At 38.0% G+C, this 25,548-nt stretch overlaps 2 long non-coding RNA genes across 2 annotated transcripts; both read left to right on the top strand.

Moving 5' to 3' along the window:
* The first annotated feature begins 1,825 nt into the window (after nucleotides 1-1,825).
* Nucleotides 1,826-11,563, top strand: LOC140169007 (uncharacterized). Its single transcript, XR_011861316.1, has 3 exons — nucleotides 1,826-1,899; nucleotides 8,344-8,450; nucleotides 10,551-11,563. It is a non-coding gene; the product is annotated as an uncharacterized lncRNA (long non-coding RNA).
* A 3,844-nt stretch (nucleotides 11,564-15,407) lies between these two features.
* LOC140170000 (uncharacterized) lies at nucleotides 15,408-16,976 on the top strand. The gene is made up of 2 exons (XR_011861453.1): nucleotides 15,408-16,414; nucleotides 16,451-16,976. It is a non-coding gene; the product is annotated as an uncharacterized lncRNA (long non-coding RNA).
* Nucleotides 16,977-25,548: the final 8,572 nt, after the last annotated feature.

Here is a 25,548-nt window from a genome sequence, read left to right as displayed (position 1 = left end):
CGCATTGATGATTGCGTCAACGCCTAATAAATATACTTCTTTGTATGTGTTGACTGTAGCTGGTATACAAAGAATTGGTTACATGTCAATGACCATTTGGTTAGTATGACTTCAGGGATAGACCCTTTGTGCGCCTTTCTATTATGCAGAATCTTTACCCGCAGACATGTGCCCGTGTCATGTGCCAATATTGCGTAACGTTAAAGGTTAATATATTTCTTTGACATTGATTAGGTTGTGTGATTTTGTGGCATAGCGGTCTAAAGGTCCGTTCATACTACCACCGCATTTGCGATGCGTTGCGTTGCGATGCCGATATATCGATTACTTTTTGCCGCAGCTCAACGCAACTCGTCACATTTCCAAGTTAAAATGTATTTAACTTTATTGCGATATCGCAATGCAGTAGTTTGCAGTGCGGCAGTGCGGCAACGCACCGCATCGCAAAGCAACGCATCGCAAATGCGGTGGTAGTATGAACGGACCTTAACACTTCACCCTTGTGCGGCACGTAAAAGATGACACTTTAGCGGCACAGATACTTGAGTAGGCAAACATTCCTTGGCACACGATGACATTAAGATGACATTCGTTTTTTCCACACTTGATATTTTACAGCAAGGGGAGAGGTTACTAGCACTTCACCCTTGTGCGGCACATAAAAGATAACATTTTCGCGGCACAAATTACTTGATGACATTTTGTAAGCACACATTTCTTGGCACACAACGACATTAAGATGACATTCGTTCTTTCCACACTTGATATTTTACAGCAAGGGGAGAGGTTACTAGCACTTCACCCTTGTGCGGGACATAAAAGATAACATTTTCGCGGCACAAATTACTTGATGACATTTTGTAGGCACACATTTCTTGGCACACGACGACATTAAGATGACATTCATTCTAATTATATTTTACAGCAAGGGGAGAGGTTACTAGCACTTCATCCTTAAAAGATGACATTTTTCGGTAAGAATTACTTGATGAAATATTTCTGTAGGCACACATACCTTTTGCACACGACGACATTAGGATGACATTCGTTCTTTCCATACATGATATTTAACAGCAAGGGGAGAGGTTACTAGCACTTCACCCTTGTGCGGCACATAAAAGGTGACATTTTTCGGTACGAATTACTTGATGACATAATTTTTGTAGGCCCACATTCCATGACACACGGCGACATTCGGATGACATTCGTTCTTTCTACACATAATATTTTACAGCAAGGGGAGAGGCTAGCTCTTCACCCTTGTGCGGTACATGAAAGATGACATTTTTCGGTAAGAATTAATTGATGACAATTTTTTGTAGGCACATCTCTTGGCACACGTCGACATTAAAATAAATTCGTTCTTTTCACACTTGATATTTTACAGCAAGGGGAGAGGTTACTAGCACTTCACCCTTGTGCGGCACATAAACCTACAAAACAAATCATGACAAAAAAATAGATTCGCCAATTTGTTTCTAGGTAAACGATTTTAGATGATATATTTTAGAATAAATTTAGGATTTTTAGGCTAAAAGAAAAGATCGCCTTCACTTCTTTTACGCCGCCTACCTTTCACATATCACTATAGACATACCTTTTCAAAGCTAACATTATACAAGACACATAAAACCACATTGATGACCACAAACTTTGTCAAAACCAGCTGATTTTTATGTTCAGGACGTTCAGGGGGGGACGGAGGATTTCTTGATGACTGGCAACCTTGCATGGCCAGACGGCCTAATCGATGTATCGGTGTTTCGCTGACTCGCTCATCTCGCTGCTGATCCAGCCATGTCATGCATGTCGGCGGTAGTGCGTCACCAGCACGGCAATGGATTTTGCTTTTATTTCAACGATGGCTAGCTGTGTGGTTGCGTGATTGTGTGAAGATTTGTAAGTATTGTGTCACTTGTGTGGATACAGATAATTTTTATANATTTTAAAGTAAATAAAATAGACTAACGAGTACGACTAGGTTACAAACCAGAGACGCTGCATGCACTATCATGACTATGCAGCTGCTCATGTGCTGCATGCAATCGGCAATGACCAATGTCAACAGTGTCACCCTTCAACCCGGGCCAGGACCCTGATTGCTGGTTTCATACTTACTACCCTGCCGCTTGCTTAGACTAAAGCCTCCAGCATACTTTCCTGCAGGGCATTTCTGCAATGCGTGTGCGCCACGCCGCTAAGCCTAAGGCGGCAAGCGTCAGGGTAGTATGAAACCAGCATAATTCCCAATCTAGTTCGCAACGCAAACTTAAAAAAACTGGGCAAAACAGACACATCATTTGATCGGTATGTATAGGAATTCGAATTGAATGAGCGCAGCTTTCAATAGCGTGAGGTTTTTTTGCGATGTACGCCAGCGTGTGCGACTGTGCGTGATTAACGCAGAAATACGTGTTTGAAGTTTGAAATACGCGATATACGGTCGCGGTTGGATCGAGTACAGCTATTGAAAGCTGCGTTCATTCGATTGGAATTCCTACTATAGGTATGAGAGGGAAACGTCAGTTAACACATTTGCTAGAGTCAGCCAAAATGGCCTAAACCGGCAATGCAAATTTACATTGAAATTTAAAAGAACCGCTTGCTCAAGGAAACCTACATAAATATGTTGTCTACTTCACTTGACCCAAATATATGATTTTTTTTGGTGATGAGAGACTCGCACATGGAATTTCAGAGGGATTTTGATAGCAGTTCCCTTACCAAAGGTCGAGGCCTTATCTAAGCCTCAACTTAACCTCAGAAAATAAGCCTCGTGATAGCCTTAATATCCTTAGCCTCGTCTTAGCCTTATCTTAGCCTCACCTTAGCCTGAAAATTAGCCTAATTATTTAAATTAGATAAGCCTCAAATAATTAGCATAATTAGCCTCAAATAATTAGCCTTGTATCATTAGCCTCACATTATTAGCCTCAAAATATTAGCCTCGGAATATTAGCCTCATAATAATTAGCCTTGTCTTAGCCTCATCTTAGCCTCGCCTTAGCCTGAAAATTAGCCTAATTATTTAAATTAGTTAAGCCTCGCAATATTTAGAGGCTAAGCTAATTAAGACAAGGCTAATCATTTGAGGCTATTTTACGAGGCTAAACATTACATGCATGCAGGGACGGTTGGGCTATTTATTGATCCAGCTAGGTGATAAGTGTTACTGATATTTTTTGGGTGTTATGAAGTGGGGGTAGGGTTATTTGGTGAGTTGCATTTGGAGAGTTCCAATATGGTGAGTTGTCAATTGGAAAATCCAACTATGGTGAGTTGTCATTTGGTAAGAGTTCCAATATGGTGCAAGTTAATTGTCACCTTGAGCATACTAGTATTGGAAAGTTTTGTTTGTAAAGTTGGGATATGGTGTGCTGTCAATGTTATGGGACAGTTGTATTTTGAAGTGGGGAGGGGGTAATTTGGAGAGTTCAAATATGTAGAGTTGTCACCTTTAGCGTATTGGAAGAGTTTATCTTTATGACACACCATATCCCAATGTCACCAAACAACTCTTTTAATATGCTGAAGGTGACAACTCACCATAAGAACTCTCAAAATGACCATCCCCCACTTAAAAGTACAAACATCCCCATACCACATGTCCACATCTCAACTTTTACCAAATAGAACTCCCGCATATAACTCTTTCAAATCGGGTGTAGGTGAAAACTCACCACACTTGAACTCTCCAGATGACCCTCCCCACTTCAAAGTAGAAACATCTCCAATACATTGACATATATTGCATGCACACCACTTCATCCCAAATACCAAACATAACACTTCCAATATGACAACCTTATTTCATTATTTGAACTTTCCCAACAACATTAACTCACCATATTTGAACTCTCTAAATAACCCACCCCCAATTTAAAGTACAAACATCCCCAAACATCAATTAACATAACACCCTAACAACATCAGTGCAGTTACACGTTTTCACCAGGGTCAGCCAGCATCAAACTGCAGTATACATGTCTGCAGACTACAATACATGCATGTCTGTTGAATTCAACAACCTCAAAAAGGCCATATTTCTTGATGAAAAAGAAGCAATAAAATACAGACTTTGAAACTTACGAAAAGCTGATTTTTCTTCCAGAGACATGGTTGCTATGCTCCCCATGAACTAGGCATCAGTAAAAAAGCCTAAAATGCCCTTTAAACTGTTAATTTTTCAAAATTATTGGCAATTCTGAGCAGCATACAGTAAGTCTGCTCCCTGACAGTTGGTGACCTCTGACCTATCATGTGACCATATTTTTGAGGCTAATAATAGCCTCAAAAAAGTCGAGGTTAATTTTAGCCTCAAAATTAAAGCAGGCCAAGACGAGGTTAATTTTTTAGCCTCAAAAACATTTCAGGCTAAGACGAGGTTAATTTCTTAGCCTTGTCACCGATAAGGTTAATTTCTTAGCCTCGATGGCTAAGTTGAGGTTAATTTTTAGCCTCAAAAGATATCGAGGCCAAGTTGAGGCTAAGGTAAGGCTTATTTAGCCTCGACTTATGGTAAGGGTTCCATTAAAAAAAGCTGCTATCGTCATGAGACTAAGATCTAGAAACACCCCCGAAATGCTTTTTTGGGGAATTTTGCTAGCTGAATCTTTTTGATGAAAGTCAATCTTTGACTAGATGTAGCTTTGCTACGGAAAGTGCTATGACAAAAAGGTTTTCAGTGTTGGCTTTCTTCACTCAAGGGCTTTAATTTGATATATAAAATGATGCAGTTTGATGGCAAATTTGAATTCACCTGGCATACCTACGGTATGATCGGTATTGGCGCTGCCCAATCATTTTTTTTGTGCAGAGCCACTATGGTATGGGTTCCCTGTACTATTGAAAACTATTCAATGCGACTTGGTTGTGCGCTGTAGCGCGACTGACTAGCATCCTAGCGGCGCCTGTGTACCGCGTCGCTGTACCGCGCCGCTGTGACAAGATTGCGCTCTGAAGTTCTAAAAACAACAAACTCGGTCAAAAGGTCAATTTGGACATAACTGCGCATGCTCTATACCACGGCACAGGAATCCTGTTGCAAAATCCGTCACTTTTTTTCCACGTAGTTTTCTCAGTCGTCAATCCAGACGGTTGACAACTGAGGGCAGCAGTCTACCGCTTGCCGCTGAGTGGTGTGGCACACACGCATTGCAGACAAAAGGACACAATCAAGGCTTGTCATTGGTTGAAACGCCCTGCCATTGCCACAGCGGCAGGAAAGTCTGACAGGGGCAGAAGCGGCCATCCTGTCATCGCATAATTACCGGTCGCATACAGCTCACTTGAATGCGCGATTATGCGCCCTATACACGTTATTGATCGCGTAGGACGCTTGCTGGTGACGCGTTCGTTTACACCCTGGCGACCACCCGACCACCCCATGGCAGCTCCCATACGTGTGTCAATTTGTGATTTGCGGGATTTTATTTTATTTTTCAGGCTCTGTACTACTGTAGCGTGTAAATTTGGCTGGTCCGATTTTGACAGTGGGGGACCTGCCCGGCATTCAACGTCAAGTTTGAAATTGAACGGATATTGTCAACATTGTTTTGGCCACTTTTAAATAAATGTCGTGAACACCAAGCATATATTTTCTTCAACAATCATAATGCCCCATTGGTCTTTATATAGGTTTATAATAAATGCATACATCAATTAGATTATTCTTGGCCAAGCTGGAACATACAACAATGTACGCGTTACGTCCATCATGTAGCCGCCACTGCCCGCCAGCGTGCCAAGCGTGTATGCAATGTAAGTCCGCCGGGCCAGGGCCAAAAATGGTCAACACTCAACCTAAGGCCGTATAAAATTAATATTTTGGTTCTCTTCCAGAGGATTTTCATGAATTGATGAGAGAGGGAGGTTTTTTTTTTTTTTTTTTTTTTTTTTTTCAGTGTAAAATCAGCATTGTCTGTAGTTTTCGGTCTTTTCCAACAGTGCTCGAGGAAACGATGAGGCACTTTTTTTTTTTTTTTTTTCAAATGTGAGATTCTGAGGTATAAACCCCCTAGAGTACCACAAAAAGACTTGGAAGTGGTCCTTGTTCTCTAATAAACTTATTTATATACATGAAAAATTCATCAATCATTCCAAAGTCAAAAATAATTGAAAAATCTAAAAAACAAAACAAAAATCTGACAAATCCCAGAAATTGAGGAGGGAGGGGACAAGAACCAAAACATTAATTTTATGCGGCCTAAAATTAGAAATTGTCACAGGAGTGAATTTCTCCGAGAGCTGGTTAGACTACTAACCAAAGATTATGAATCAGCAAAAAAAAAGGAAAATTTGCCCGTCAATTTCGAATGCAAGCAATAAAATACACACATAGCGCCCTCTCGGTGTGACGGGACAGAATTGTTAAATTTGATGTTACTACATTATTTAAAAAAGATAGGGTTTTTTTTGTTTATGGTATTATAAAGGTCTTCTGTATAGACAATTTTATCACTAAAAAAATCTCAGTGGACTTTGCAAAAATAAAGAACTAAATTAAAATAGGTGTAAAATTCCGTCCCGCCACATTTTGAGGTGATTTTTTTACGTTCCGGAAGGGACAAAAAAAAATTCAGTCAATACTTTCAAAATATCAACTAAATATTCCTGAGTACACAAAATTTGAATTCATCAACATTGCTAGACTCAGAGTCATTTTAACTTCTTTTTTTTTCAGGCCTTTTGTAGTAGGATGTCAGCAATAATTCTATTTTCAAGGTCTATGGTGTAAAACATGGCCCGCCAGTCCGCTACATTTTGAGATGATTTTTTTTAATGTTCAGGAAGGCATAAAAAATTTCTTTCTCAGTCAATATTTTGCAATAATTTTTCATTGGAAGTGAAAGTTTTAAAGTGAATCAATTGTTGTTTTTTTTTTTTTTATTTTGACATGGTGGACAAAATTCCATCCCGCCACATTCCGTCCTGATTTTGACAAATTAATGAGCGTACTATAAAGAGGGGGGTGAATTTTATAATTCCTTCCATAACAAAAGGGTAGTTGAAGTTGTAAAAGGTCTATCAACATTTCGTCCCACCACAAACGGGAATTTTGGCTCTGGACCCGCCGCCATTGTGTGCGAGTGCGAGCAGTCAAAGCTTCACCCGATAATGAGGGCCAATTGTTCTATGAAATGAGACGGGCAAAACTGCTATGCACTTACCGCCTATTTTTAAGGTCTTATCCCGTAATCGCGAAGGCACGCAAAGCTCTACTGCGATACGCGAAGGCACGCAACCCTGGCGTGATTGTTAGACACTAATCATAAATAATTATGTTCATAAATAATTATGCTGACATATGTACATGTATCATGCCAATAAATTAAAGTGGTACAGGGCTATTTTCAACTTTTTGTCACAGAGAGTGGCCCATTTAGCCGTAGTAGAAACATGTATGCTGCAAAACTGCCAACCCCCCTGAAAGTGTCCCAATGGTAAACACATGCAAAAAACAAAGTATAAAGGGTATTTGCTGTAGAAGTAGCAATGTAACAGGATTAATTACCATAGCAATGGATACACTATTTACGGAATGCATTGCCCTGCACTAGACAGTGGCCGTTGCATTTTTTGATTTTTGGGTCAAAATTTACATACCAAAATGGCAGCCAAAATCATTAAATTAGGGTTTGCTAGTGTGCAAAACTCCTAATTAGATTCCAAAAATAATCTTTTTTTAAAAAGCAATTTTGGTATAGGGGCCTATCCTGAATCTAAAAACAATGATTCTCTAAATTAATCGTTAAAGTTTGAATTTCTAATTTGCGTGCGTATATGTGGTGCGATTAACTTTATGTGTGTGATTCGAAAATGTGACCGACAAAATACACACATACATCACTGCCAAACTATATTACCGTAACCACCCGGGTATAAGCCCACCTTCAGCTATAAGCCCACCCCCTATTTTTCAAAACATTCTGGGAACAAGGGTGCACTCAGGTATAAGCCCAGTACTAAATTTTGGCCAAGTTCTTAAATCAAATCAATGCTTTGCTCTCATATTTAAGAACAAATATAAAAAATATCTGTTGATAATTAACATTCCACATAATTTTAAGAAATTGACATCGATGATAGAAATAACTGGTACATTTGGCATATACAAATGACAAATGGGGGATAATTGTTCTTATTTTTAAATTCAAGCACTAGCCCTTCCTCGGTTATAAGCCCACCCCCATTTTGTAGTGAAATCTGCCATCTAGGGGGGTGGGCTTATACCCGAGTGGTTACGGTACATGTGTGGGTATTTTTGCAGTAACATTCAATATTAGTCAAGTTGATATTACTGATTAGTGATTGTGCTATTATGTCTTTGTGTTTGGTTTGCAGTTGGCCCAGCTTATCAATGTGTGGAGATGTTTAAAATCTGTAAATGGATTGATTAATTTCTATGAAGGGTGTGTAAGGACACAATTGATATACTTAACTGTAACTTGGTAAGTAGAGTCATGACAACAGTAAAACTATTAGGCCTATACAGTAAACAAATTCAGATCAAAGGTAGGTGGCAGCCATGATTATTTGAGCCACAGCCAGTGGTGGCGCCAGGATTTTTTAGCGGGGGGGGCAAAGTGAATTTCAGCGGGGGGGAAAATCAACCAATTTTGCGCAAAGATGGCTCAAAAAGTGGAAATTTTCGTAAGTTTGGGTTTTTACTGGGGGAAACAGGGGGCAAGAGTTTGGGGGGAAATTCTCCTCCCCCCGTTTACTATTTAAGTGCAATAATATGTTTTAAGCACTATCATAGCCAAGTCAAGTACCAAGTCAAGTATTATTTTTTGGAGGAAATGTTCATAATGGCAAGCATTATGCAATATTCAGTTCTTTCAAGCAGTAAAACAGGCTTAGAGTTTTGAGGAGTGCGAGAGTTCTGTGAGTGCTATCACACTCTTCTGCACTCCTTAAATGATCATAATGAGTGTGATTTAAAGCACTCCTTAAATCTTTAAGGGGGTACTACACCCCTCAATAAATTTGTGTCTATTTTTGCATTTTTCTCAAAAACTAATAACACAATGGTAACAAAATATATCCGTATTATAGGGGCAAGGAATCGAAATACTAAAATGGAATTTCAGTGACCCAAGACAAGCAGTTCATTATTTATGATAAGAAAAGAGGTACAGCTAGGATGTACCTCATATCCTATCATATTATAATATACTGAACCGCTTGTCTTGAGTCACTGAAATTTCAGTGAAGTAATTTGATTCCTTTATGCCCCAATAATATGTATACATAACCTTTGTTACCAGTGTGTTATTATTTTTTTTGAGAAAAATGCAAAAAAAGTCTCAAATTTACCAAAGGGGTGTAGTACCCCTTAAGCTTACATAACATTTAAGTGTAATCACACTCCTCATTCACAAAATAGCGCTCCTCTCAATATTTTAAAACTCAAGTCCGGTAAAAGAGTAGAACACGTTACTTGCCTACATCCACTATTAATAAATGTTGCCATATACAGCACCTTTCACATGTATTCTGCTGTTGTTAGAATATGGCTCTGCTATACAATGCTCAAGGCATGCTCATACCTTTAGATGGTGCTAAATGGACAAAATTCCTAACAGCTCCCCATTTCACCCTTGGGTAGAGAAAAAAAGTGAAGTAAAGCGCCTTGCCCAAGTGCACAACACGATGGCACCGCCAGGGCTTGAACTTGCAACCCTCCAATTGTGAGGTAGAGCCTGTACCACTGCGCCACATTGCCCCTGTTACTCATCAGACAACTTCAGCTTTCAAAATTATCTGTTCTAGCTAAATGTTGTGACGCCGCACCCTGATTCAAACAAACAAGAAGAGTCTTTCAAAAGACACAGTTCATGGATCAGGTGTATAGTTTAATTTGTGACCGTACACCACGAATGAGCCGTAAATGTCCTCAATTGTATTCTGAGTTACAGTGTAAAATGGGCATGAAGGTCGTATTCATAGGTACCTCAATTTGGTGCTACGTGTACCTCATTTAATGAGATACACGTAGCACCAAATTGAAATACCTATGAATATGACCTTCATGCCCATTTTACACTGTAACTCAGAATACAATTGAGGACATTTACGGCTCATTCGTGGTGTACGGGTCACATTTGTTCTAACTTTCCATTTTCATATCTAACTAGGACTCTGCACTGATCCTTGTCATGTGGGGCAGGATTAGATAAAGGGATATAAACCCGGGTATGAGACATTAGAAATTATTTCCTAGCCTCTTAACCACAGGGTTGATGGGCTACAATAGCTATTCAAGACACAGTGTATGTAAGGGATAAACTGTGCATATGAGATATGGGTCCAAGTGGGGGAAATGTTCACTCCGTGAACAAAAATAGACCTTTCAATCACAGCTCCACTTTAAGTTTACAGGGAGGTAAAGAATCCAAGATCCAAAAAATTCATTGGTTGAAATTCATGTTGGTAGATTTCGTCCATGCATTGCATGCAATAACATTGATTATACATCAAATGGTTTTATAATTATTTAAAAGCTTTTTAAATAATTATGTTCTTGTTATTATTGTCTTCTTTCACAGGGGCATGATGATTTGAAAAGGGGACCTCAGGACATCAATCTACCTCTTATAGAGCTGCCATGGTTACAGGAAAAAAAGCATGCTTTTTGAATGGAGCGTACATTTTCTTGTTGGTACCGTTTATTCAACCTACACAATTTGTCAAACAATGCTATAAATTAGTATTTATGTAAAGTACCAGCCTTCAGCAAAAGTCAAGAGATGAATTAAATTATCTCTGGCAATATTAAGTGACATTTTATCAGACTATCTTTAATGATCTGGGGGACTAATTTGTGGCCTCACATGAATGACACTGTATGTGTCATGTTAAAAACTGCTGTGGAAGAAGGAGCCGAATTAAGATAAATAATGGGCTTAACCCACCACTAATTGCAACAGAATTGTGCAGGCTCTGTGCTGGACTCTTATACCTGTATGATGATCTAAGATGCTCGCTGGTTTGGGAATGGAACTTGCTCGCTAATTGCAAATTGGGCTAGTTCTATTTATCATCCATTAATTTCAAAAAAGCATAATAAGAACATAATCACCTTCAAACTAAACCCTTCAGTTGATAGCACTTTACACTGCATGATTAGCAGTGTGTCTGCTATCTTCAGTAGATAGCACTAATCCCGGGGTGTAATCAGTGGTATATCTGATATCTTCAGTTGATTACACTGCATAATCAGCAATGTGTCTGCTATCTTCAGTAGATAGTATACAAATATTGACTGCTATGAGCGGCATGGTTATGATTATAGGCCCAAGGTGATCTCAAAACCATGCTATGACCCAAGGCACAGCCGAGGGTCATAGCATGGTTTTGAGATCACCGTGGGCCTATGTTAACTATGACTCGAATAAAGCAGTCAATATTTGTTTTATATACTTTTTGTCATCTGATTGGTTAAAAGGCCTATTTTATTGTTCATAGGCCATGGTAAAATTTACAAAGAAAGTTTTTCGTTATGAACTGATCGCGTCACCGCAACTGGCAGGCAGCGGGTTGGCGCCGCGTGTGTAATGCAAACACGTCATCGCAGCGTAGAGTTTGATCGGGGCACACCGATGATGTGAAAATGACTATGCCCGGGAATAGTCTTTTTAAAGACAATTGCCGGGGAATAGTTCAGTTTTTACGTAATTCTTAAAAAGGAGGGCATAGCTAATTCAATGACTGCACTTTAACCAATCAGATGACAGGAATCTATATATGAGGTATGTAACACTACACTCTAAATTTCAAGGATTTAAAATTAATCCCAAGGGACTGTAGTTAGGGACCAATCAAGTGGTAGATTTAAAATTAAATCTTGTAAGATTTAAAATTCAAATCTATAAGATTAATTTTAAATCTAAAATTGATTGGTCCCTAACTACAGTCTTAAGGATTTATTTTTAAATCCTTGTAATTTAGAGTGTATACACCGTAGAAGTGACGTCATAATCGGATTAACTACCATAGCAATAGATGAATACAAGTTTTGAATATACCGCGCTGCACTGCAGCACGTTGCACTCATCACCTGTCTTCAATCATATAATAGAATTCCACTCTTTTCAAAGAGACTAATCTTACAGGTGCAAGTGATCAGGCTTTCTTTGACATTTATGGTTCAATGCATCCGTACCGCATGAACGCTGTAGTGCGGGGCGATATAGCCAAAATTGTATTCATCTATTGCTATGGTAGTTAATCCGATTAACTACGTCACTTCTACGGCGTATATACTAAAAAAGTAGATCCCTAAAAAAGGTAAAAGAAAGAAAGAAAGAGAAAGTGAGATAGAGAGAGAGAAGGGGAAAGAGGACTGGTACTTTGTGTAATCAATGTGTAGGCCTATACACTGTAATCAGTGGTATGTCTGCTATCTTCAGTTGATAGCACTTTACACTGCATGATCAGCAGTGTGTCTGCTATCTTCAGTAGATAGCACTATACACTGTGTAATCAGTGGTATATCTGTTATATTCAGTTGACTACATTTACACTTAGGCCAGTAAAATCAGCTGAAAAGGTCAAAAAAATTGCAACATGGATTTTTTTTGCGGAAAACATTTCTAATAGGTGCCCTTATTAACATACTAAAAGTCTACCAAAATCAACCTCTGCGAAATATGGATAAATCGAGTTTTTTCAAAATGGCCTCCAAAATGTTTAAAATGATGGACAAAAATATAGAAAACAGACTCACTATGTCACTTATTAGTAATAGTAACACGATTAGTATGTCTCAAGCCATGCTTAGAGGGTCTGAAATAAGATTCATCACCTTTTCTCACTTGTAAGTTTTCAAAATGGCACTTGAAATAGCTGGAACGGTCATTATTCCATCTATGGAATTAAATAATTCACGAATTAGCACTTGTAAAAACAAAATGATAGTTCTGGTACCACAAGAAACCCCCTGTACCACAGAAAAAGGTTTTGACACCCCCAGAGGAACAGGGATGCCGAGTATCACCAAACCCTAACGACATATCGCCCCCACCAACGCACATTTCTTGTGACCCTCTACGTATGAACGTATGACAATCTTGAGGGGTGGAACGCCTAAAAACTGGGGGCAGTCTCAGTTCGTGAGATGTAAGTATTGTGCGCTTGTTATCTCCCTCTCAGACCCTCTCACTTCTGAGCGGGGGAAATATTGAGCTACTCTACTTACCTCCCACGATCTCTTTGATACGCGCAAGGTTCCTCCGGGGGTTCCTCTGAGGGCCCTGACTGGGCGCTGACGGTTTCATCCCATATACCCCATAATGAGAACCAGATCAGGGAGGCACATCGTTTATGGAGTAAAGGACAGGCATGGTCTGGTTCTTGTCAAGGAACCCAGCCCGAGGAAGGATAGAGACAACCCCGGTGGTGAAGCGTAGGTGGTGCTCGTCTATACACATAGCATGTACATAACTGGACAACGTCGACCGCAGGCCACTGCCATCAAGAACACAGTCTTGAGTGTTAAGTCCTGCAGTGAGAGGTCTTCCGTGGGTTCGAAGGCCTTGGGTGGATACTGCAACACCAGCAGGAGGTCCCATTCTGGAACCTGGGAGCGAACTGGGGGTCTTTCTGCCACCATGCTCTTAATGAGGTCGGCAAGTGCTGGACTCGATAAGACCGTCATAGACCCCCCAGTCATGATGAACTGCTACAATGGCAGTCCTGTAGGCTTAAGCGGTACGAGGCATACAGTCCCCATGGTAAGGAAATCTGTGACTTGTAGAATCGGCGAAGTCGCTGAATCGTAATTCTGTCTAGTTGACTGTTGCTTTGCCTTTCAGCAAGCACAGCAACCAAATATTAATGGCCCGTTGTCTGGACGGACTGGTGGAAATACGCCAAACAGTCAGGTGGAGGTTGTTGATCACCTCCATCTGTACCTGGTGCCGTGGCGTGGCGGAACTGAAAAGATCTACGCGGCATAGACGACTGACTGGTTCTCCCACAAGAAGGTCCAGGAGACGGGAGAACCACCACTGCTTGGGTCAGAGGGGAGCAGCTAAAAGGAGTAATCAGTTCCGTGAATTGGCTACCTTCAGCAGAACCAGAAGGATCATGGCAATGGTAGGGAAGGCATTACCAAATATGCCCTCCCAACTCTCCTGCATGGCGTCCCTGCCTACCGCCCATAATCCTGAGTGAAGTAAGTCGGAAGCTGATGGTTCTGATGGGACGATCTAACCTCTGAAAGATGAACCGATATATGCATATAGCTGCTGAGTGAGGTGCCACTCTATTAGGCAAAAGAGAGGACTGATCCCCTCCCCCGACAAACAATCGGCGAATCAACCCCGGCCAGAAGTCCGTACCACCTTCATTGACACCACAGAAGGAGGGACAATGTCCCTCTGCAAATGCTGGTAGCTAGGACTTTTGGTGCCCCCTCCCTGTTGATGTAAAACGCAACGGTCATGCTGTCATACTGAGTTGAATTTATCCACCAGGAGAGGCAGGAGTAGAGCTGCCGAGGAACCGGAATTATGAGGCTCTGAGGATGCCACCACGCTTGAAACTGCCCGAGGAAGTATAGCTTTATCTCCCTCGTACGCAAGTGCCAGCTCCGAACGCTGGCCACCAGCCCTAATAGGCGAAGCCACACCCGAGCCTGAACCGATGCCGCCTGCCTGATAATCAGAGCGCATAATCAAACATCAGCGATCCTCAAGCCTATGTGAGAGACCCGGCGAAGTCTATCCTCGTCCCCAGAATTATTCAAGTGGAACAGTAAAAATAAGTTACAGTCATATTGCAGTCATACTGACTATTAAATCACCTGTTCGATTCACCCCTGATTTATAGGTCTTTAGAATCGACCCTCTAGCTCTTTGTGGGAGAAATTTTTTCGACGCTGTATTGAATGTTATATTAGGACCGTCCATCCAATTACCATTCAAATATTTACTCTAAAGTATCCGATACACATAATAATTATGTGGATCATAACTTATATGTACTATTTTCATACTGATTCAGCTTCTATGGTGAAAAGTTGATTGCGATTGCCCTGTCTGTGTTCACAACCCATAATGAACGTATTTGGCGGCCATTTTGAAATTTTGACAAAAACTACGCAGACAAATAAATATTTATGAAACGGTTAGGGCATAAGAGCATTTGTAGGTCAAAATGTCACCCAATTCCCACATGGACACTCATATATATTGAAATCACAACTGTCTATTATTTTACGACATTTTGGCTGCCATTTTGAAAAAGTCAATTTTACACATCTTTCGCAGAGGTTGATTTTGGTAGACTTTGAGTATGTTAAAAAAGAGACTTAAGAGCAACATTTTCTGAAAACAGAATGCATGTTGCAATTATTTTGACCTTTGGAGATTTTGGGGCTGATTTTTACTGGCCTAACTGCATGATCATAGTAGAAAGATCACAGCGGTCTATCTGCTCTAGTTTTTTGTGCATCATTTTTAGGCAAAAGTGTCAGCCAGGTTGAAATTATCCAAAAATGAAGAGTCCCATCTTTCTGATTAATCTGGCAGGCATTTCTGAAAAGCGACATGAGCTGAGATATTTGGTTTGAAAAATGCAGTTTTTGTGATTTTTTTCCCTTTTTTTAAAACCAAAAATGGCAATTATTAAAACAGACATAACTTTGAAAGTAAATATGTGACCATCCACCACAACTGACCTCGGATGTCGCCAGTGCCACTATTGAGATATGCTCCATTGAACTTAACAATAAACAATAGGAAACAAAGGATTTATTGACTGTTTTATTGATTTTTCACTACTTAAATGTCAAGTACTATAGACATGATATACATCATTTTAAAGCTAATTTCAAGCAGAATATTTTGGTTGAATATCTCAAAAATGATGATTGGTGACTTAAGGGCTCAGTTGTGCTGGATGGTCACATGTAGTATGAACTTCATATTTGGTGTGGAGAATACATGTCACATGTGTATTCAATATTTGTCTTTATATCTTGATGCAATATTTTGGGTAAAATGTATTATTTTGATGATTTTGTTTAATTTTGACCAAAAAAGTTAATTTTACATGATAAAAAATATTTGAAATAAAAAGTGTTAATGCATTGATATGATCTTATTAATCATAGGACTTGTTATTGTGGGCTTCCTGCTATTATAGGTCTATGTATTTACATGTATAAAAGTGGAAAAATCCAAATAATATGTATTTCATGCTGAAATAGCCTATGGTTTTCTGGAAGGTATATCGTAAAAACCCCGTCTACAAGCATATAGAGTGCTTCTGATGGAAAGCTACATTAATCCAGGCGCCATTATGGAGTTTGATCAAATAAATTACGGATCCAAGCATATACAAACAAGTATCATCTTAAGACCAATCTATTGTATTGGTATATTTACGCTTGCTTCGAATTAATTTAGCTTTCATAAAAAATACTATATATGCTTGTAGACAGGGTTTTACGGTACGTCAAAAACTATGGGTCACAGAAATAAGTCGGTGTGAACTTTTTTAATTCAAAGATCCAGCTCAATACATTGATATACATTTCTTGTCAAATAAATAAATTTTCACTCCCCAAAATAGTGTAAAAGCATTTTAGGTACAAAATTATAAAAATCATGAAAAAAGCATGTTTTAACCAAAATTTTGCCTCAATACGGTATGATGGAATACAGCTGGGTATTATTTTTCAATTATGCTTTCGGTGATATTTTAGGGTCATTTAGTCTATTGCAGAAACTTGTTTTTTTGCAAGTCCGTCCATAGAACAGGTTTTCGCACACCTTATATTAATTTTCCGAACACCAAGACCACTGAAATTAGGAAAATTGGGCATCTACCTTCCACAGAACCAAATCACCAATAGAAAGTAGTCTAGGTCCATGCCTGGGATATTAAATGTATTTTGAAGATGTCAATTGTGTATCAAAAAGTCAAAATGTTGTGTATGCAATAAATAAAATGACTCCCAAAATTTGCTTATGCTTTGAAACTTTGATTATTTTGTTTGTATTTAGTGGTTTTTTTTGGATAACATATGGGTACAAAAGCTACTCCCAGTCCATGAGTATGGGTACGGTATGGGTACAGGTCTGAAAGTCAAACCAAAATAGGGCATGAGCACGGGTACGGGAACAGAGCCATGGGCATGGAAATTGGCACTCGAGTACAAGTACTATAACTACAAGTCTGCTGATTTGACAGTTTTGGACAATTTTTCAATTGGGACGCATATTTAGGGACTTTTGATTTGAGTTTAGGTGTTTCTTACAAGAAATCAACCCTCTGGAGTGGCACATCCCTGTATACCTTATAAGGCTGTATCAAAATGATTGTTACCCAACAGTTTCCAGTACAAGTACAAAAAGACACAAAATCACCTAATCAATATATAAATTTCTGTCATTTCGATTTTGATACAGCCTGTAATATGGCCTCCCATTATCCCATATAGTTTTTGCCTGGCAAAATTAATTCCCCGGCACATGAATAATGTAAACGTGGACATTTTCACAGAACATTTGTGCTTTTCACGCTTAATGCAGATACCACGAAAATAATAACTGCTCAAATAATAATTGTGTTCATTCATGTATAGGACTGCAAAAAAACTGGTATCCTGTAGTTCAAAATTGGCAAAGCACACAAAATTACATGTGTGAAAATTCCCACATTTTACGTCAAACTTTATGTCACAGACCAGGGACTTGTGAAATTTGGTAAATAATAAATATCTGCTGTGAAACAAACTTAGATAAGTAATTCTCTGGCCATGGGTAGTGATGGCTGGCAAAAGGAAAGGGGAAAATGGTGCTTTAAGTTAATTGATAACCTTATCTACATATGAGACAAAATAAATTCATACCAAAAAACAGGTAATATTGTTCAGCAAATTAATTCTTATATTTATTTAATAAAGTTTGTTGTAGAAAAAATAATTGATCAGGATACACTTACCCAATAAATTTTAAATAATCAGCAAAAGGTACGTTTGACCAATACAAATTTAGATTTATCAGTATCTTTTCATGGAAGTACATACATACAAGCAAAGTACATAGCGCCCATGGCAAGAAACAAAATTGGCGCCCCTACCCCCACCCGAGAATATCTTGGACGCTGGGGTGATAAAAAGACATGAAATTGCAATCATGCTCATGCATGCCAAATGGTAGGTTCAATATTTTTTTAAGTGAGGCTGATTTGTTGCCCCCCCCCCCTAGTGGTAGTGCCCGGGGCACATTGCCTCCCCCCCTTGTCCCCCCTAGTTAGGCCACTGAATCCTACTCCCTATATACAGCACTATTTTTTTGGAGTGATTGCCGAATAGGGTGCAACTCTACTAGTCTTATTACAAGACTGCCCTACCAGAGCTGCCAATATTTGAATCTTGAAAAAGGGAGATTTCCTGTTGCAATCAGGGAGATTTGTCAAAATGTGTACATCTTAATGGGCGAAACCGTTTCCTTTTCAGGGAGATGACCAAAAATTAAGGGTTCTGAAGGGTTAAAAGTAGGGAGTCTCCTGCGAAAAGAGGGAGAGTTGGCAGCTCTGCTCTACCCCAACCCTAACCTCCGTAAACGAGGACCGGACTCAAGTCTAGCAAGTTGCACCCTTGTACCATTTGTTTAACTAAAAAATCCTGTTTTGCCAAATGAAACAGTTAAATCCTATAATCATTTAGTTCTAAGGGACCATTCACAAACACTTGTTAGGGGGGCCTGATGCCAAATGAGGGGTGCCTTAAATGTTTTGACCCTCTTAAGGGGGGCCCTGAAAAAATTGACCACAAATTTTCCTGGGAAAATTGAGTTTATATGCTTTTCTATGGGGTTAACCCATAATTTTCATGTCAAAAAGGGGGGCCCTGAAATTTTTGAGATCTGACAAGGGGGGCCCGAAAAAATTTTGCTATAAATTTTTTTTGCATCAGCCCCCCCCCCCCCAACAAGTGTTTTTGAACAGTCCCTAATGGTAATGAAAGTCATCATATTTTAATATTTGGTCTATTTTTTTTAAATAAGGGCAAAATACTTGCATATTTAGGGCATTTTTGTAGGCTGTGACGGGGGGCACTCCAACTTTGGAGGTGACGCGTATGTAGGGCTGTTAAGACCCCTTTTTCAGCATCGCTGTCACCCAAAGACCCCATATTTTTTTACTTAACACATGCTCTGTCACCCGAAGACCCCATTTTTCCATTTGATCTGTCATCCAAAGACCCTAATACAAGTTCAATTTGAACACCAACTTTCATTTATCACTGATTTTGTTACTTATTTTGAAAAAACAATGAAATTTGAAGCCATTTAGGACTAGAAAATTTTCGAGGTTTTTGTGGCGCTGTTTCGCTCTCACCCAAAGATTCCATTTAAAAAAAGGTCATGTTCTCACCCAATGACCCCATATTTTTTACATTTTGCTCTCACCGAATGCCAAAAATCATCATGATGCTCTCACCCAATGACCCCATATTTTTTACATTTTGATCTCACCAAATGCCCCGTAATGCGAAAGTGCCAGCCCTACACCTATATCCATTTCATATTGAAGTGCCCCCCCCCCCCGGCTGTGACATCAAGCCCAAATACTTGTACAAAGACTAATTGCATTCTATTTTTTCACATTTTCTAATCTTTATCATAACCGGCGATAATCAAAATTAACATAAAATATTTAAATATTGAGCTAAATTAACTAGCCTGTATTCAAGATTTTGAATACTAAGAATGTGCCAAGTCTTTGAAATTTGTGACTGATTTGAGCATTACCAGAAATGCATTAAGCTATTTGCTCTGAGCAAGCAAATTTATTGCAAACCCCATGTCACATATGGATGCCACTGATTTTCCATGAACTGAAGCATTTCATAGCAGAAATATATTCCAGCAAATATTTCAGGCATGCGACTACATGTACACTTTCCTTAAAAACCAAAAATGTGTGTGAAGTTGGGCAAAAAGTACCAAAAAGAGGCTGAAGTTAAATAAAGTTGTGGAAATTTTGGCTAAGAAAAAAACTGAATTCAGTTTAAAAACTGAAAATTCTCATGCCTGGTTTTTGCCCAATCAGAACCATTTCCTGAAATAAAACAAAATGTATATGGCCCCTGGATGATTTTGATTCCATTGTCCTTCTTCACCCTTCCCATAAACATGATACAAGAAGAATTTTAATCAACCTTGGGTAAGGGGGCTATCATTTTTTTCAGAAAGGGGGTCCCAAATTTACATTTGCATTTATGACCCCCACCCAACCACCAATACACCTCATCCCCTAACAGGCCAAAATTGTATTGAAATCAGTCTTTTTGAATAAAATAAACACACTATCTGCGGTCATCTAGTGACTCCCTACATTTTGGTCATCAAAATTTTGATGACCCCCCCCAAATTTTTCTTTCCAAAAAATTATGATCCCCATATATTTGGACCCCCCCTTCCGCAGAAAATGATAGCCCCTAAGGCCTAAAAAATCATTTGATTGGCGTAACCTGACCGACCCTAAAATAGGCCCAACCCTAGACTTTTTTCTTATGTTTTGCAACAAAATTTTTAAAACATAAAAGTTCCAAGGCCTTTATCATATGCAATTTACCGCTTAAAATGTGTGTAAATTTTTTTTTAAAGAATTGCCGACCGACCTACCTAACCAATGATCATTGGCATTGCTGTTTATAAGTTTGAGTTCAGTACCAGTAGTAGGGATATTTTTGGAATAGTATCTATTTTATCACATACACCAACATAGACACCCCTACTTACATACATACAGAAAATATGTCTGAAATTGTTCCTCTGGTAAATTTTATTTATTAAATATATCAATTGAAGTAAAAATAGTTTGCACATATGCTGCATGGATATAATTATAAAGATAATGCCACACTTTGTATAGGGCACTATGGGTTTGGGATTTTCTTTTGCTACATTAGTGGAACCAATGTTTTTTGACATCCTTAACCTGAAAGGATGAAAATTTGATTGGTTCCATTTTTTTCTTTTCTTTTTGTTTTTCCTACGAGGTTCGAAGGTCACAGTGGGGCCAAAACTTTTAAGTTTTAAGTTTTAAAAAACAGTCCCATCATGTTGTTATGTATCTCAAATTGTTCTTCTCATTACAGGAAATAAAAAAGTCAGTTGTCATATTTTTCTACAGTGCTTAGTTCAGGAGTTATTAGGCCGAATAGGTCAAATGTCAAAATTTTCATTCACAGAGATCAAAATTTAAAAATGGTCCGATTTATTCGAAACTGGCGTCAAATTACTCCCATAAGAAATCTCAAACATATACTTAATTCATAATTTTGGTGCAATTTGTATTGTCCTGCCCCCCATCAGATTTAATGCAGCCAAAGTCCAATAGAAATATGTACATCCGATTTTGAGGTCAAACATTTCTCAAACAAATTATTTTCTTATTTAAAGTTTGTCAAGAGGAGTAATATGAGATAAAGCGTGATTGAATCGGTGCATTGAAGTTTGGCCTCTATGCATGAGATATTTGACATTGACCTTAACTAAGGTCAAACTCCTGAACTATTAAAGCACCCTAGTGTAATATGGCAATTGACTTTTATATTCCTAGCAATATGAGATATATTACAATATGATAGAACAAATTTTACAGTTTGGCCCCATTATGACCTTTGACCCCTATTAGGCAGCATAGGGGGCATAGCAAAAAATGGAACCAAGTCAAGTTTTATAATTTGAGGTGTAAGGATGTCAAAAATTATTGGTTCCACTAATGTAGCAAGACGAAATGCTAACTCAAATATCACCCCATAGCGCCCTATACTATAGGTCATTGGGAAAATTTGCCCTTTTCTGCTGTAACTGAATAGGAAATACTTCGTCATGATGAGAGGAATACATTGGTATTTTTTTAAACTAAGTTTGACCAACATTGAAATTTCACCCTGCTAATTTGTCATTTTAGAATTATGCAAATTAGGCACTGGCTATTCCACTACTACACAAGATTTGAAAAACTTTTGTGTGAGCTTTTGTAAAATGCATGCATACAGCATGGGAAATAAAGTTATAAAAGGTAAACATATCTAAAAGTTAAATAAAACAATTGTAGTTTATTCCTGACTGTGAGGGGTGGTGCAATAATTATGTGTACCCCGGTGGTGAATTATAGGGGGGGTTTGGCAGGCCCAAAGGGGGGAGGCAAAGATTTTTTGGCAGGTCGAAAGGGGGGGGGGCAAGCCATTTTGGCAGGTCAAAGGGGGGCAAGCAGTTTTTGGCACAGATATTTTGTGCACCGTTTCTATATTACGACCTAAAAAGGTGTAGGAAAACGTTAGGAACACATTAAAATATGCAAAATTTCCTGCTCGCATTATATGATAAGACAATTTAAGGTTTTAAATTCAGGTTCCCAAAGATTTTGCTGTGTAAGGAGGGGTGGGCAAAGATTTTTTGGCACATGAAAAGGGGGGGGGGGGCAAAGGTTTTTTGGCACATCAAAAGGGGGGGGGGGGGGGGGGGCAAGCAATTTTTGGCGGATCATTTTCAAAATTGCCCACCCCGGGGTACACATAATTATTGCACCACCCAGTGTTCAAATATGCCTCAAAAGTTACAGGCCAGCCGGGCTTGACCTTAAAAGTTACCGCCAGCCGGGCCGGCAACTAGATGCCAGTCAGAAAAGTTACTGGCCAGGCCAAAAAGTTACAGGCCAATGGCCGGCCCTATTTCGAATGCTGGCACCACCCCTGACAGCAACAGCATTCATAGCAATTCCAAGAACAGTGGAATCTTAAAACCCAAAAGTGCCAGGGCCTAGAATTTTAGTTCACATTTCAGGAATTTGTGTTATCACTTATCAGGAAAATTGATATATATAATGTATATACCCTGGAAAAGTTTTGTGTTATCAGGAATTTTTATGTTGGCAGATTTTATTGTAATGAGTTTCCACTGTTCTTGGTATAACAATGACTCATCAGTTTCTGGGGGCGGGGTAGTGCAATTGGTTATTTTTAGGGAGGGTCCATCACATCAACACTGGGCCAGGTCTACTTCATCAGCAACAGCAGCTTCCACATGATTGGTGGCCGACATGAATGATCAATCCTGGCTGATGTTGACCAGAATGCTGCAAACAACAATATATTATCACAGGCACACTATCCAGCACCATCAAAGCGGGCATCAAAGCAGGGGAACGTCTTCTTGAGGTGACCATTCAGGTGTTCAATCAGAACTTATATCCTGGGGGATCTGAGCTCTGAAAATCATTGAGAGAGAGAGAGAGAGAGAGAGAGAGAATTATTTTTATGTACAGAATGTATTGAACTGTATTCAAAATTTCAGTATAACATTGGCACACACCATGCACAAACAAGTTAACCAAGTAGTGCATTTTCTGAATCACAACTAGCTCCCAATTTATAGTGAACCTCAATTAGGCACCTCCATGCCCTGGCTGAAATTTGATACACTTTTGATACACCACTTTTGATACGTATGAAAAATGTATGAAATAAAAAGTATTTGAATTGGAACCCTCATTTCATACACTTTTATGTATCAAAACTGTATCAAATTAACATTGCATACACATTTTATACATATCAAAAGTGTATCAAGTGCCAAGATAATGTATCAAAAAAGTATCAAATGAAATGTATCCTTTCATTTCATACATATTTGATACATAATTATATCAAAAGTGTATCAAATATGTAACTGTATCAAATCAGGGTTCCAATTTAAACTGTATCAAATTAGTGTTGAAATTTTTATTCTTTCATTTCATACACATTTCATACACAATTTATATCAAAAGTGTATTGAATATGTTACTGTATCAAATCAGCGTTCCAATTTAAATTGTATCAAATTAGCATTTAAATTTTTATCCTTTCATTTCATACATATTTCATACATAATTATATCAAAAGTGTATGAAATATGTAACTGTATCAAACCAGCGTTCCAATTTAAACTGTATCAAATTAGCATTCAAATTTTATCCTTTCATTTCATACACATTTCAGACATAATTATATCAAAAGAGTATGAAATATGTAACTGTATCAAATCTTGGTTCCAATTTAAACTGTATCAAATTAGCGTTGACATTATTATCCTTTCATTTCATACACATTTCATACATAATTTATATCAAAAGTGTATCAAATATGCCACTGTATGAAATCAGCGTTCCAATTTAAACTGTATCAAATTAGCGTTGAAATTTTTATCCTTTCATTTCATACACATTTCATACATAATTATATCAAAAGTGTATGAAATATGTAACTGTATCAAATCAGCGTTCCAATTTAAACTGTATCAAATTAGCATTCAAATTTTATCCTTTCATTTCATACACATTTCATACATAATTATATCAAAAGTGTATGAAATATGTAACTGTATCAAATCTTGGTTCCAATTTAAACTGTATCAAATTAGCATTGAAATTCGTATCCTTTCATTTCATACACATTTCATACATAATTTATATCAAAAGTGTATCGAATATGTTACTGTATCAAATCAGCGCCCAATTTAAACTGTATCAAATTAGCATTGAAATTTTGATCCTTTCATTTCATACACATTTCATACATAATTATATCAAAAGTGTATGAAATATGTAACTGTATCAAATCAGCGTTCCAATTTAAACTGTATCAAATTAGCGTTCAAATTTTTATCCTTTCATTTCATACACATTTCATACATAATTATATCAAAAGTGTATGAAATGTGTAACTGTATCAAATTAGGGTTCCAATTTAAACTGTATCAAATTAGCGTTGAAATTTTTATCCTTTCATTTCATACACATTTCATACATAATTATATCAAAAGTGTATGAAATATGTAACTGTATCAAATCAGGGTTCCAATTTAAACTGTATCAAATTAGCGTTGAAATTGTTATCCTTTCATTTCATACACATTTCATACATAATTTATATCAAAAGTGTATCAAATATGCCACTATATGAAATCAGCGTTCCAATTTAAACTGTATCAAATTAGCGTTGAAATTCTTATCCTTTCATTTCATACACATTTTATACATAATTATATCAAAAGTGTATCAAATATGTCACTGTATGAAATCAGCGTTCCAATTTAAACTGTATCAAATTAGCGTTGAAATTCTTATCCTTTCATTTCATACACATTTTATACATAATTATATCAAAAGTGTATCAAATTTGTCACTGTATCAAATCAGCGTTCCAATTCTAATGCTGGCCAGCAGGACCGCCCTATTTTTGATACATGCCATTTGATGATACACTTTTTGATATAGTTTTTGATACACTTTTGATACAGTTTTTTTGATACACTTTTGATAGTTTTTGATACACTTTTGATAGTTTTTGATACACTTTTGATACAGTTTTTTGATACACTTTTGATAGTTTTTTGATACACTTTTGATAGTTTTTTGATACACTTTTGATACAGTTTTTATACACTTTTGATACAGTTTTTATACACTTTTGAGTTTTTTTATACACTTTTCATACAGTTTTTATACACTTTTGATACAGTTTTTATACACTTTTCA

This window comes from Amphiura filiformis, chromosome 14 (genome assembly GCF_039555335.1).
Source record: "Amphiura filiformis chromosome 14, Afil_fr2py, whole genome shotgun sequence".
Taxonomy (NCBI): Eukaryota; Metazoa; Echinodermata; class Ophiuroidea; order Amphilepidida; family Amphiuridae; genus Amphiura; species Amphiura filiformis.
The sequence above is the reverse complement of the archived record's forward strand: the minus strand, read 5'-3'. Positions and strand labels throughout refer to the sequence as shown.